This window comes from Rhinolophus ferrumequinum, chromosome 26, assembly GCF_004115265.2.
Source record: "Rhinolophus ferrumequinum isolate MPI-CBG mRhiFer1 chromosome 26, mRhiFer1_v1.p, whole genome shotgun sequence".
NCBI classification, from domain to species: Eukaryota; Metazoa; Chordata; class Mammalia; order Chiroptera; family Rhinolophidae; genus Rhinolophus; species Rhinolophus ferrumequinum.
This window is the reverse complement of record NC_046309.1, coordinates 582546-597985: the sequence shown is the minus strand read 5'-3', so window position 1 is coordinate 597985 and position 15440 is coordinate 582546. Positions and strand designations below refer to the sequence as shown.

General features: G+C 57.8%; 1 protein-coding gene across 2 annotated transcripts in view; it reads right to left on the bottom strand.

Annotated features, from left to right (window-relative positions):
• The window catches only part of PTPRN2 (protein tyrosine phosphatase receptor type N2), a 427823-nt gene that overhangs the window by 106199 nt on the left and 306184 nt on the right, over positions 1-15440 (bottom strand). The window lies entirely within an intron of this gene.

The window sequence follows — 15440 nt, the reverse complement described above, 5'->3', positions numbered from 1 at the left end:
TAAAGCCTGTCAGTGGGCATGTGTGAACTCTCGACGTGGGCTGACACCAGACCCCGTCAGTTGCCCTTGAGGTTTGTCCAGCCATGTCTCTTGCCATCTTGTCTCAGTTACCCATCCCTAAAGATTTATGTCCTATTTGTGTAAAATGCCCGCACTTAGCTGTTCCCTTCGTACAGCTAATTTATGGCTTTCCCGCGCCAGTTTCTTACCTAGAAGCTCTGATCAACAGAGTTCAGATGTCAAATTACGCCTTGGCATCCGTGCCCCTGCCCACACAGCCACTTCTCCAAGAGGTCTGCCGGCCCCTTCCTGCCATCCGGTGCTATGCACGGTGTGTGACAGCACAGTCGCACTGCATGACAGCCGCTCTCCCGCAGTGCACAGTGCAGCTGTTAGGACGGCACGTGGTCCAGGTGATCAGTAAAAATTTACGGAGGGAATGAACACATTCATTAGTGAGGCATCCTTGAGAGCGGAGACGTATTGTGTCACTCATCTTTGTGTCTCAGGTACTTGGCATTGTGGTGGACACTCCATGTTTGCTCCAGGAAACCACAGCTCAGGCTGTGCATGGATTTATGACCAGCGTCTGCACAGGCACCTTTGGCTGAGCTAAGGCTGTGTCGTGGATTCCGGCTGCCGGTGTTTGCAACAGGTGGGAGGGGGCGACGGGACAGCGTCCCTACAGCTCCCAGCTCCAGCCAGCGCCATGCAAACCTCTGGGCAGCACCCTAGTAACTACACATGACGCAGCCAAGGCTCCCTGAACAGGCACGTCCTATTCTTAGCTCTGCTCCCGTCTCCCTCTGATGGCACACGGGAGGGCGGCGGCCCTTTTCACTGGGCTTTGCAATGACAACAGGACACTGGTAGGAGGACCTAGAACTGCAGGGGGTCCTGGGGGGGTCACCTGATCAATCCCATACGTGTTGGGGATGAGGAACGTGGGACCAAGTGGTCAGCTAGTCAGAGGCAAAGCCTGACGTGGGCCCGAGCTGACTTGTGCACACAGCAGCCGTCCTGCACGCTGCCGGTGAGGACACACTGGTTATGAAGCAGCCGTCACCACTGCCACGAGCAGGTCATCTCCCCAGCGGGCCACGGCTCTGTGGGCCTGCGTGCAACGCACTGCGTGTCTCGAGCCGTCTGGTGGGTGCTGCTCAGAGCCATGCCCACCTGGCGGCCCTCGGGGACCTGGCCCTGCGTCCACCCGCTGTTGACAGGACGCTCTGGGCCTCACTGTGAGCGGCTCCAGCAGACACAGGCTTTTTCTGCTGTTCCACGTGCTGTGGCACTCACAACCAGATCGGCTGATATGATGGGACAGACGCGTGAAGCATCCCTGGATGGAATTTGGCAGCACTTCCGTCAGGGTGGCTGCTGGACGGCTGGGTGAGCGGGTGAGCACCACCCCATTGGGGCCCAAGGCCATCAGAGTGACCCCCGTGGCTCCACGTTCCTGGCGATGGCATCTCATCTGGGCTCACACTCAGGAGGGTTCAGTCGCCCCAGGGATGCAGAGTGTGTGTGTGAGCTGCTTTTGAACATAAGGCTGCGTCTGCCCCTCAGAAATGACGAGGGTGTTCAGAACAAAGCAAGCTTTTCAAAGGAGCAGCTGGGGCTGAAACTAAGCAGAGTCCTTCTTAAAAACTATGCAGGGACCAAATGACATCATCACACATGCAGTGACGTGACTGGATTTAACTGCTGGGCGGATTCTAGTACCGCAGGGCCACAGGCACATTGGTCATGTCTTTTCGTGGAAGACGTGCGGCAAGTGTCAGGGGAGAGTGACTCCTTCGTTTTTCTGTTTGTCCAAGAAGCACTGCTGAGTGAATTCCCCCAACACGAGCGGCTCGGGCCGGCTGTGCGGCGACATCTGGACCCGGGGCAGTACTGGTCGTGGTCAGCGCACCCTCACGCCATCTTGAAGGGAAGACTTCTTGGAGGGACCCAGCCCTGCCCAAGCAGGAGGGGAAGTGCTGACTCCCAGGCAGTGGCTGGGCAGATGGCCTCAGAGAGAGTCCGGATGCCATGCTTCCTTTGGGAGTGGTCTTCTGGGGGCAACGGTGAGATGTCCTGGGTTCGCTGGTCACACCTGGCACCCGCTGTCGCAGCAGAACTGTCAGCGGCCCCCCGCACCGTCAGAAGTGTCCTAAGTAGGCTGGGAAGTCCCAGGATCACGCTGAGTACAGGGTTCCTTTCCTGGCCAAAGCCTGGGCCTCTCCTTTGCTGGAGGAGGGGGGTCCCCCGCAGGAAGAGCCTCGTGTTCTCGCTTGAACCTGGGCAGGATCCAGGCTTTAACAGTGGCCCTGCTGCTTCAGAGGGTATTACTGACCGAACCGTGTGCCCAGATCCGTATGTTGAAGCCCTACCTCCAAAGCGGCTGTGCTTGGAGCTGGACCTTGAAGGGGATGCTCCACGTGAAATAAGGTCCTAAGGGTGGCTCTGCTCTGCCCGGACTGGCGTCCTTGGAAGAAGAGGGGGGACGCGGGGAGAGACAAGTCTACACACCGAGGGGAAGCCTCAGGAGGACCCGCCGTGCCCACCCCTGATCTCGGACGTCCAGTCCCCCCCCCCCATCCCGCCGGTGAGACAGAAACGTCGGTGGCCTGTGCTACCGGGCAGCCTGAGCTGACCGACAGGGGTGAGGCGCCGGTCAGCTCTGGGAACACAGACGGCGTCCACGTCTGGGGGAGGCGCCGTGGGACCGTCAGAGCCGCACCACCGCCTCGCGGTTCCTGTTCTTATGCGCAGTGTGCGGGTCAACCGCTCTGTGTGCCCTTCCCTCCACTTGGAGAGAAAAAGGAAGAGCAGGATGTCACCTCCCACTGCCAGACGGGGCACACTGGCTTGGGGCCGAGGGCAGCGGCGTCCCTCTGCGCACGGGAACACCTCTCTTGCTGGTGAGATGGGGAGGTGACATTTTTAAAGGGTAGAATAAATTTGCTGCGGCTTTGGCTGCCCTTTGCAGAGGCTGCAGGGTGACGCGCCTTCTCGGGAGGAAGCCCGAGCAGCAGCACGCGGTGCCCTGGACAAACAAGCCGCTGAGGCCTGGTTCCAGCTGTGTGTAATGTAGCCTCAGCACACACTTGACATCGCGCTGACTTTCATCTCCGTGCACTGCCGCCTTCACTACACAGTCTGGGAACACTACTCCCCTCGGGAAGGGCTGGGAACCCTGAGTCTGCCCCGGCGTGGGTGGCCCCAGGTCGCCTCCTGGAGCCACCACCGCGCCCAGAGTTAGGTCAGCACACGATCCCGTGGCCCGCGGTGGTCGGCACGCAGACAACACGCGTGCGCGAGTCGCCCCCACACGGAGGGCGCACGGACACGGGGACCGGGCCTCGTATCCAGGGGCAGCTCCGGCCTGTGCCCGGCGGGGCGTTCGCACCTGAGGCAAAACGACCGCCCGCAACGCGCAGGCCTCTGACCTCCACCTTGGGGGCCCGTGCTTCCCTTCGAGTTCTGTGGTGCCGAGTTAAAGCAGGACAGGAAAGAGCCTGTTTCCCCCACCACGTGGTCGGGTGTGGCCGGAACGTAATCAGCATTGCTTGTAGGTACATTCAGCTTCTCTGAGTCCTGGCTGAAGAACTGGCCACAATTTCCGCTACATTCTGAGCACCGCTCGCCGGCTTGGAACGCCGGGCACAGAACCTGCTTACCAATCGAGCCCATCACCTGGTGAGCTCCAAACACCGCCCCAAATCCTCAGAGGGGCTCTGAGGGGCTCTTGGCGGCTGGGGACACCCGCAGCCTCAGAAACATGGCTCAGGAGGACACACAGGCGGGAAAGGCGTGTGTCCTGCCCCCAGTGTTCCCCTGGCCCAGGACCCGGCCGTGGGCACAGGCCCTCGTGGGGACGCCGCGCCACAGAGCGGAGGTGCGCCGGGGGCTTCACTCTTCTGTGCACCGCGGCCTGACAATTGTTTCTCTGCGACCACCACCGCTTTTCAACACTATGAAGTCCACCCCCACCCCCGGCACTGTATGTCTTTAAAAAATCTATTTATTAATTGCTCATTACATCGGTTAGAATAAGGCTACCACAGCTAACTGCAAAGCAGCGGGAATGTGCCTGCGAAGCAACAGACGCCTCACTAAGCACGGACAGCGGGCACGGGGGGTGGGGGGGGTGGGGGGGTGGCTGACACTCCATATTCACTGCACGTGGATTCTACGTGTGTCCCAACATCAGAAAGGAGTCACTCGAGACAAGAGGCACGGGCAGCAGGGGACAGCTGGCCGGTGGCGTGCCCTTTGTCGGCAGAACTGCGGCGGAGGAGGGCGGATGCAAGGGACCCACAGGCAGGGCCTGAAATCCTGCAGAAGGTTCCGGAGCCCCCGGGGCCAGTGGCTCCTTGCTCTGAGTCCCAACACGAGGCGACTGGGGGCAGTGGGGTATGCGAGGGCTCCCCCTGCAGGGGCCCCGGGTCGTCCCTGGGGCACGGAGCACTGCGTCCTCGTAGGCGGCCCCAGTGCACGCTCGGGACACCCACACTTTATTTTAAATGAAATAATTTGATATTTGGAGTTTTAAGTATCAAACTCATATCATGAGTCATCAAGGAAAGATCAGATCTCTGTGCTGCTGCTGGAGAAGCGTTTCATGGTTTGGAATGTATCGTTTTTAATTAAACGAACGGGTAGGAGACCAGGTTCTTAGGGTATTCCCAAGTCAAAGCGTGGCTGTCCTACCGGCGTCCACCGGGGGCCGTGCAAGCCCCCATCCCGGAGGAGACAGGAAGGGGCTGAGGGCGGAGAAGGAAGCCAAGGAATGGCAAGTCTCTGAGTTTGAGATTGGATTTTGTATCACGTTATTTTTACAGGCTCCTCCCATTTAGACAGCATCTTTATCCCAAGGAGCTCAGAGCACGTCACGCCTAAGTATTCACTTCCTGTCCCCCAGTCCCTGTGACATAGAAATAGAAGGCTGACTTTACAGATTTTTTTAGAGGCAAAGCGCCAATGCCGAGTGCAGTGAGTGACTCGCCCAAGGTCACACGGCTAATGTGCGATGTCTCCAAGATTAAAGCGAATAGTCAGGGCTCTCAGCCTGGTCTGCAGTTTCATTTCTCTAAATTGCCCGAACAGCAGCAGCCGACACCAATATCAAAGGCAGTTGTAACTACCCCAGGGGAGTTTACGAGCCGTGTGCTGCATGTGCCAGGGGTCCAGCCCCTGTGCCTGGTTGTCCCTACCCCCCATCCCCAGAGCTCAGCGCCTTTGGGGATGGATGGGCTGTGACACCTCATACCTGGTGTGCCGGCCATCATGTCACCTCCCCTAAGGGGACCTGCGTCCATCCTAATCTTTCCTGGGGAGGAAAGGTGAACCCTGTGAAATCGTTTAAAGCAGCAGCAAACAGCTGGGTACATTTTGGAGCGCCGTGCAGTCAGCCTGCCCGAGCTCTGAGTCACTACGGTGGACACAGGGGCACCTGGGCCAACTGACGCCCTGCGCCCTGTGCTCTGGCGTCTCTCGGCCCCAGGGCTGGTCCCACAGGTTGGGCTGTATCAAGCGCCTAATTACTGAAGATGCTAACTTCAGCCCCTGTGCAGACAAGTGGTCCCCGTGTCGCCATGCTGGCTTTTGTGGGGAAACCACGGACAGTGTGCTCTGGGTATGGACGGCAGAGAACAGGCTCACCAGGCGATAGCACCACGCACGGTCTGCTGTCACTGACAGACACGTCCATCTCTACACATGAGTTCAGGTGGGCTGCATGGCAAGAGGACAGTTTCCCGCCGTATCTCACTCAGAACAAGGGGCCAGCAGGGTTCCTGGGCCTGGATGACGCGGCTACGTGGATTCATGCATTTTATGCAGGTGAAAATTTTTGTTACTGATTTTTTTGTATGCACATTTATTTAACTAAACATATTTTAAATGCAATTTTTTCTGTATGGGCCAACAGGAGCCCCTTGCTCCAGGCACTTTCCTCCACTTGAACCACACTGAGCGCACATGCACATACACACGGCTTTTAAAAATGATGAGCTACTTTCATTCCTTTTCCTGGAAGTAGATACACTATAATTCACGATTTTCTACTTAACATTTTCTCTGAGACAGCAGGTTCTCACTGTGCCGCACGGGACACAAGCCACCTGCATCGCCCCTCCTGCTGTGCGGAGAGGGGCCCATGGAGGCTGTGCTGCTCCCCCTCCCGGCGGCATGGGTGCCGGAGGCCATCATTCTGCTTCCTTCATCCACGCTTCTCACACTTACATGACATCAGTGTTTCCTGGTTGACCGAGCTGGGTTTCCAGCCAGGACCGTGCAAGTACGCTGAAGGCTCTGAACCTCCCCACCAACCGGCACAGACAGGCTTTCCTCCTGCCACACAGCCTGTGCACGGAAACCCACGGGTGGCTGTGTGACAAGTAAGGTGCCTGCTCCTTCTGACTTTCCTATTTTTGTGCAAAATCCTTAATTCCACAGGTAACTTGCTGAGCGGTTGCGACGCGTGACGTGACGGGGAGTCGGTGAGCCCTATGGGGGAGACGAGGCCGAAGCTGATGGGCCAACCGCAGGTGGTGCAGGTTCCAAGGACGGACAGAGGTGTCCTGACGGACGAGGTGCAGCCTCGGTGGCGGGTCCCTAGGCACTGAACTAGGCTCAGCCTGAAATGCCCATAAAGGGAGGTCCTGGCACAGCCCCGGAAATGGAGGTGACGGGCCTGTCCGTGCCTGCAGAGATGTCACCCTGCAGTTGGTTGTGTGGCAAAATGCAGTCACTCTGGAAAGAGTCCATGGCTCTTCTGTAAACATGCCCAGAATCCCACTTTAATATGAAAAAATTAAAACTAATTCTTTATTTAAAACCTAAATAGTTATACTGTGTTTCCCCAAAAATAAGACCGGGTCTTATATTAATTTTTGCTGCACAAGACAAATTAGGGCTTATGTTCAGGAGTTGTCATTCTGAAAAATCATGCTAGGGCTTATTTTCCGGTTAGGTCTTATTTTCGGGGAAACAGAGTAATGCTGCAGCCATCTGTAGCCTTGATTGTACTTATGAGATTGGGTCTGCTTTCGAACCTTGGAAAGTAATCAGAGCTTGCTCTTTTCAAATTTAAGAAGCACTTTAAAACACACCGGTAAGAGGAAAGATGTGAAAATTCACAGAGCGACCTCTGTCATCCCCACCACTCAACAAACTCAGCAAAACAAACGCTGAAATACCCCTGCTGAGTGGTCCTGGGTTCTCCCCCAGCTGCTTGGGGACATCCAGGCCCTTTCTGGTCCCCAGGATTTCTGGGGGCCTCCGAGAGCTGAGAGCCACGGTGTCCAGCCTTGCTGGCCCTCCCACCTCCGCTGATCCCCTGGGTGCCCATGTGGTGCAGCCCCACTTGGCCTCACCTTCCTGTGGGCCAGGACCATCCCAAGCTGCCTCTGGGTCCCCACGCCTAGACACCGGAGTGGGGCTGGGCCTGGTGCTGTCCCATGTCAGGGGGACTAGGGTTCAGAGCCCTGCAAGCCCTGCACAGTGTGAGTGACGCAGACTAGCACCTTGCAGGGGAAGAGATGGGATGTAAGGGTCATGATGGTGGCCCAGCGGAGACTCTTCTCCTTAGGTCCTTGTCACCCCAGGCTGTCACAACTTCTTCATCGCCTTTGTGAGGAATTCCTCCCCTGAATCTGGCCCCTGTGGAACCTAAACATCTCTCCACATGTGCAGAGTTGGCAAGCAGAGTGATGGGTGGGGTGACAAGGGACATACGCCCCACCCTCCACCCCTGTCATCTCCCCCAGCACAGAGGGCTGAGTGGGCAGGGGGCGCGCTTGGCCTGTGAAGGGAGCCTGACTGCTGTCATGGCCTTCTCGGGGCTCCACCAGAGCTCCAGGCCGGTTCCTACCACGCTGCGTCTCCGTCTCCAGGAAAGGTTTTCTCCACGGCGCCTGGGGGCATGGGCGTCTGCCTGTCCTGCTGGACAGTATTGGGCTCACCCCTGGGTGCGGGACGTTTGGGGCCACGTCTACATCTGCATGGAAAGGGTTCCTGGGCCAGAGGCTCCCTAAAGAAATTCTCGGCCAGTGAGCACCCCACCTCCTCCAGCATCCGCGTTTTCCCTGTTAAGAAGGTGGAAGAAGGGGGACGGCAACCCAAGAGCCATTAACGGGCTTGGCGGGTTGCATGCAGCTGCAGCATCCAGGAATTGATTTCTTTCTGTTACAAATTGCAAATGGAGACATCTTGACAAGCAAAGGGAAACCATGGGCAGGGGCACTGGGCAGGGCCAGTGTAAGGAGGCGGCTAGCTTGCAGTTTGTGTGAGCCGGCCCGAGGAGGCTGGTCAGCGAGGGACAGGGGCCAGAGAAGGCTCCATGGGTGGGGGCCCGGGCGCAGCAGAGGCTGTGTCTGAATGAAAGCAGCGTGCATTGAAATGAAATGTCAGACGCCACCAGCACGGAGGCCCAGGCCTGCAGCCCCCACGCCCCAGCCTTCGCCGTGCCCCTCCTTGCCCGGGAGCCCTCCATCCAGGGCCAGCAGCCACCTCCTTCCAGGAGGAAGTTGCTGGAACAGGGGGTGCTGCCGAGGAGGCCCTTTCCTCCCATTTTCCCTAGATGACTGTTTAATTCAGGGAGTCTGCACGTGACCCGTGAGGGAAGCTGGCCTCCCTCCAGCCTCGGCCACACATCACAGGCCGAGGGACCACTGTTTCCAGTGTCACCCCACAGGGGACCACTTCCGGGGTGAAAAGCACAGTGGCACTCCTGTAGAGGCTGATGGGGAGGGAGGGCGTGCAGGAAAGAACAGGACAGAGCCAGTGACCGAGGGCCGGGCAGAGGGAGGGACGCACGCACACGCCTGTGCCTCTGCATGTGATGGACGTGAAGACACCTGGGGCCGACTTCCTGCCCAGAGAGGTCTCCACATGCTCAGTGGGCTCAGCATCACCCGGGTGCCCTCACCTCTGCTCACCCCTCACCTTGCTGAAGGGACTTCTGCAAGCCGCCTGCCTGTCCCTCAGCTCAGCTGCTGCTTCCAGGGTGGACACCAAGGGAACCCAGTGTGGTGACCCAGCGTGGGGGGACGGTGCTGGAGGGACCTCAAGTGCTGGTCCAATACAAGGGGACCCCTGAATCTGACTCCACTGTCTCCTGAAGGGAACAGGCGTGGCCAGCTTCTGCCCCACATGTTCCACAGGCCTGCCCAGGCCCATCCGTCTTTCTCTGAGTGCCACCGGCCTGTCCTGGGGCAGCTGGGGAGCCCTCACCTGGGCCCCTGCTCCCTCCTCTCTCCCCCTCCCTTCCCCCTCACTGTCTCTTTCCAGCTGCATCCCCAGATGGTCAGTTCCCACCTTAGCAAACCCACCTTCGGCCACTGTGGACCCCACTGGCTTTAACCCCCAATTGAGGCACAAGCCCTTGCTGCTGGTTTCCAGAGCCTTCCTCTCCCGCCTCAACTTCCAGATGGAGACGTTTCCATGATGTCTCAGGACAAAAGAACAGTCAAAGGCAAGTGGCAGTCGGCACTGAAAATCCTGCGGCTAACAATGGGACAGCGCTATCTCAGAGGACAGGGGCCGGCGACAGGCTACCCCCCCAGGCAGGTGGCCCAGCCGTCACCAGGAGGTCCTGGGGACAAAGGGCTCACGTGCCTGTCCTCCTGGAAGTCCCACACTGGACAGTCTGGGTGTTGACAACTCAGGCCATGGGGCAGGGTCCTGGCTCCGTCCTAGCTTGTGGCGGGGGCGCTAAGAGTAACGACATCACTGTCACCGCACGATGACTGCACAACAGCCACAGCGATTAGAGGAGGAAAAGGCTGGAAAGCTGTTAGCAGGGCGACTCAACAAACAGCTTTAAATTTATAGGCGGTATCAGGGTGAGTGAATCAGAAGGGAGGAAAAAATCGGCCTGTTCCTGACGGATGAGAAAACACTCAGGAGAAAGAGAAATAGCTTTTCCGGCCCATTATTCTTCCCGCTGCTTGTGGATTGAGGCTTCAGTCAATAACGTCGAGGGCGGGGCTCCGCGAGACAGGTGGGAGAGACCCGAGGAACCCGTCGGGTCAGAGGTCGGGCAGTGGGCGAGAACCCACCGGGATGCCGGGAGACCCCCAAGAGCTAGGTCAGGAGATGGGAGGGGGGCCTGCGCGGAGACTGAGCCGGATGTTCCAGGCGGAGACAGTCCTGTCCCACAGCAAAGCAGCTTCCTGAGGACAGCGCCCCCCGAAGGGCGGGGCGTGCAGGTGTGGCTGGTGACACAGGAGGCAGGTCCTGGGGGCTGCACAGGGAGGGACATGGAACCCCCAGAGCTGAGCTGACAGCACTGTTGTCCCCAGGTGGCCATTGGCACCAATGAGCGCCAGACATGGGCAGGCAGGCTGAGCTCTGGATGCCAGGCGGGCGGTGCTGGGTGGGGACGGGGGTCAGACAGAGGAGCTCAACGCGCGCATTTGTGTGTGTGGGGGGGTCCCTAGCTGGTTGTGAGGCTTCTCCATTCCGAGCACGTGTGTCTTTCATCTTAAGTTGGTGATTATGTTGCCCTCAAGAAGAAGGCACAGACGTTTAGTATTCAGTGTCACCAATCAGATTGTTTTCTAAATAATAGAGCCTATGACACCCGCCCGCGGCTCCAGCCCTTCCTGCTTCCCTGAGAGCTCTGGCTCCCCGTGATGGCGGCGGAGTCACACGGCTCTCTGGTGCCTCGCGGTCAGGAGCAGGGCTGTCCTGAGCTCCTGGCAAACGTCACAGGGAGGTTAAGAGGGTCTCCCAGGCCACATGGCAGGTCCACCTAGCTACAATGGGAGCCTGTCCCTCCTCCAATGCCACAGCCACCAGTCCCGGGCTCGGAGGAGCACAGGAAGGGGTGCAGGAGGGTTGGGGCGTCCGGTCTGGCCCTGTTCTCAGTGGCGCCGACTCTGGCCTGGATGGGCCCAAGCCATTGTCATCCCTCTCCCTCTGTGCCCCCCTTTTCAACAAAGAAGCACCTACTGTGTGCCCAGCATGGTGCTGCGGTGTGGAGGTGGCGATCACAGGGCACGCTGCCCTCTCAGGAAGCTCCGAGACTGGATAGGGGCTGTAGCTCGTCACCGTGAGCACAGCCCCACAGGCTGGAGCGGGGTCTGGCACCCTCCGCTGCCCTCATGCTGCACCCCGGTCCCCGCGGGCTCTCTCTCGGCCAGCTCCCTGGTGACCTCTCCCCAAAACATCCTCTCAGCTCCACGCCTGGGCGGTGGGTTCTCAGTGGGAAGTGCGGTAGGACCCAAGGCAGCTGAGCAGAGGGTGCTGAGGAGACACGGTCCAAGCCCCTCCACACGCCCTGCTGACTGCGGCAGCAGCACAGAGAACTGCCGCCACGAGTCACCAACAGAGTGGCCGCCAGTGCTGTCCTCCCCGCACACCAAACCCAAAGCACAAGGTGGGCAGCCCCACCCAAGGAGCCGCCACGGAGGTGCCTCTAACCAACGACCGAGGATCCTGAAGAGGCCACAACCCAGGTTTGTGAACCTCTACGGAGTCCAGACTGAAGACGCAGGGGACTGGTCCCTCACAGTACATACGCTGTCCTCACCCCTCCGAGAGACGGAAGCATGGCACACACATGCCATCTCAATCAGGCTCTTCTTTGGAGCCAAGAAGTGACCTCGCCACGGTGACAGCATGGCTCTGGCTCGGACGCCCACTGTCCCTGGCCACACAGAGCACGCGCCCCTCATTGCTGCACTTGTCTTTACAAGGTGACACGATGGACACAATCAGGCTCTCGGGCACATGGAGGTGACCGGGACCGACGTGCCACGAGCGGTTAGCACCCCCTGCCCCTGCCCCACCCCAAATGTTTCAGTCGAGAGAGAAAAGCAGTTTAACAAAGTAAACTTAAAGACGTCACCCCACAGGAACAATCCTTTGGAAATGATAAACAGTGACGGCCCTAAAATTTTAAAAATGTGAGTTTACCTCCCTCTCATTCCTCCTGCGGAGGGGGGCACTTTCCCTTTAATCGCAGCGTCTTTTCTTCAGCAAACAATGAGAAGTGATTGGAGATGGTCTTTGGCACCCACAGCCCGATGCCACCCACTGAGTGTTCAAAGGAGCACGAAATCACTGCGCTAACTTGCGCGTCTGAGTCAGACATTCCCCGGCATCTTTGCTCCATTTGTCAACACACAATTACTGTCCCCACTGTGTGGTGCCACTGGGCGTGAGGTTACATGTGCCACTCAGCGTACAAGAAATGGCCGTAATGTTGGTGTAATTTTTCACGATCGTCTTCATTAACCACCGTGAGCAGGAGGGTTTGCCCGCGCCCCGTCATCGCCATGACAACGCTCCGAAAGCTTGCTGCCCAGTGTCTGCCCCACAGCAGAGGCTGAATGCCCTCATTATTCGGCCTCTTACAGGCCTCGCCCGTGCCAAGGGGGAGACGCAATGCACGGGCTGGTGATTTATCCCCGTGCTTCCTCCTGACAGCCTGGCATGGTGTCTGGGCTTAAGGCGCTGGTCCGATTTCACAGTTTAATTACTGCTAATCTGAAGGGGGCAGAGCTAATGAGCTGCCAGCAGTCCCGGCAACAATGGCACCACTCGGCCGGTTGGTCCCCAGACGTCCCTGACTCCAGCAGCCCCACGCCCCCGCTCTGCTCTGGTCTGACAGGTGGTGCTGACTCTGGGGTGTCACAGGGTGACTAAGCAGACAGAGAGACACTGAGGCGGGAACACATCAGTCCAACCCATGTCAGACAGCAGCGAGCCATGAACATGGAATTCCGTTGCTACACGCGCACTTACAGGACAGTGGGGTCCCTGCTGGACCCCAAATCGCCAGCAGACATTGGGCACAAACGCGTGGTTGGAGCCATGTCAGCGTTCCCTTGGTCCTGTGTAAACGTCACCACACTCAGCACCTGCCCTCAGATTTCTAAACAGCAAAACACTGGTGTCCACCGCCCCACTAGGGACGCTCTTCCAGGGCTGAGCCCCTGGGCTGAGAAGGGTCACCCCAGAGGGTCACCCTGCAGCTTGGCTTCCCCTCCAGGCCCTGCTGACTTTGCATCCTAAATGTCTCACACTAATGGCAGCCCAGTTCCTGCGGAGCCCCCAGCCTCCCTCCCTCCACTCTGCCGGCCCCCTCCCCCACCTAGTTTGTTCTTCCCAGGACCAGCCACATAGTTTGAAAACACATATCAGACTGTGTTGCCCTCCCGTGTAAACCTTCAGTTGGTTTACTACTGATTTGGGGGTGAAGACTGTGCACCCCCACATGGCCTACAGAGACGGTGCTGTGACCTGAGAAGGTCCCCACACTCCGGCTCTCTGCATCTGTGATTCCTGGGCCTTGCCAGCCCTTCCCTCCTGGAGTCTGTCATGGCCCCTGCAGAGGCTGTCCCCTTCTAGAACACCGTTCTATGCCCTTTCCCACCAGCTCCTCTGCCTGTTGGATCTCAGCTTTCCCTCTGGCGCAGTCTCGGTCCAGAGTGCCCAGACCCAGCCTGAGGACGTCTCCTGCAGTAGATACTAACTGACCTGACCCATGGCCACTGGGGCCGGCGGGGAGCAGACACTCAATAGGGTTGTTGAATAAAGAAAAGTATGCTCTTCAAACTTCCGAGCAAGAGTGGGTATCGGGTCTCCCCAACTGCTCCCACGACAAATGCTCACATCATTGTTTACTTTCCCACTATTTGTGCACTAAAATTAGATCTCTGCTTATTCAACCAGACAGCTTACGAGAGTACATATAATAAAATGGAAAAGTGTAAACAAAAAAATCAGCTCCAGCAGAAATACTGAGAAAAATAAGGAAGAAACAGTCCAGGGAAAGACCATACTGCACATCTGCAGGCTGCAGTGTCCCATGTCACTGCTCATTTCAGCTCGTAACTTGTCCTGAGCGTCCAGGCAGCCAAAAGAAAAATGAGAAACAATCAACCATGTGGTTCACAGACTCTGTAAGAGTGCAAACCAGGCAGACCTGATTCAGTGGAAAATGTCATTGGTGGTGGCCCTGTAATAAATGTCAAGGTGGGTCCATGAGGCCCCTCAAAAAAGTCAGAAAATGAGGGCACCACGTCGTGTATGTGAAGGGCCCACAGCCATTATCCCAAGAAGCAGATGTCTGTTCCGCCGTTTGGCTGGGGGAACCCCAAGTCTGGAGGAAAGGAAAGACGGAGTCTCCTTCAGATAGTTCATTTAGAATCTGCTAACTGGGGTCTCCTACAAACCGCGACTGCAATTCATGGTTTTATTTTGGAGGAAAGTGGTGACTCAAAAGTCTTTTCACTCCCTCCTCCCTCACACTATGTAATTTAGGGATGGAATGCTGACACCCTTCCTTCTGTTTGTTGAACACAGTGCAGTTCATTTTAGAGACGTGCTGGCACTGTGCTCGGCTTTCGAGCAGGGTTTATACAGACAGAATATGACCGGAAGTTTCTGATGCTTGAACCGCATCAGTCACGGAGCACAAAGTGTCATCAAGTGAACTACTAGTGTTTAACGATGATGCCAGTGAAGTACTCTTACCAGCAGCATGTACAGAAACCACATGTTCAATAAGCATTTTCGGTGTTGAAGGTCTTGTGTCCCCCTTCTTTCTGTTTAGCTCTGAGGTCTCTGGTGTATTGGTGGGCTCTGTGCATCCGAGGATGTGTGACTGTGAAGGCCGGAAGCTGGGCTCTCGCCATTCCCTCCAAAGGCACCAGGAGCTCTTCCAAACGCATGCACTGACCCTCTCCTCTTTGTTTCAGAGGTCAGACGCGATGGGGTGCGTTCAGGGCAGTATGGCTGTAGATGCCGGGACCTGGCGCGGGCGGGGACACGTTTTGTGGGGGAGCAGTGCAGTGACACACGGATCTGAAAGAGGATTCTCTCAGTGCTTCGTTCGCACCCGCTAACATGTTGCCCATCCGGCGACAGTAAGCTGACCCTGCCGCAGGGATGCTGCTCACCAGCTGGCCTGGCGAGGCTGCGAAGGCCCTGCTGTGACGCTGAGAGGTTGGCGTGTTCTGTGGGCAGAGCAGCTAGGAAGGTGTGCACGGCGGGGGCCGGCCCTGCGCACAGGACAACCGCTCTGCCCACGGGCAGGGAGGGTGTGTGACACGGAGGTGACGGCGGTTCCATAACGACTTCCCCAGGCTACCTGCCTGCTGCCTGCTGTCTGTCCTTGGGGAAAGTATTTGCTTGGATCTCACACAAGTGTCACTGGCCGGCGACAGCCTGATGTGAAACGACTCAGACACCATCCTCACCAGCATTGTGTGAGAATAGGGAGTGGAGCTGGGTAAACGGGCCGGCAGGCGCCCAGGGCTGGGGGGGGTCCAAGGCCTGCTCCTGAGTGCACCTCAGCGTTTGGAAGGATGGACTGCGCACCTCCAGGCCTGGAGCCGTGTGTGCGACAGCTCGCAGTGGACTGAGTTAGTGAGTCTGTGCCCGTCCACACTGGGGTGAGACCGCACAGGCCCGGGCCGGCCGGCTGGTGTGGGGCACGA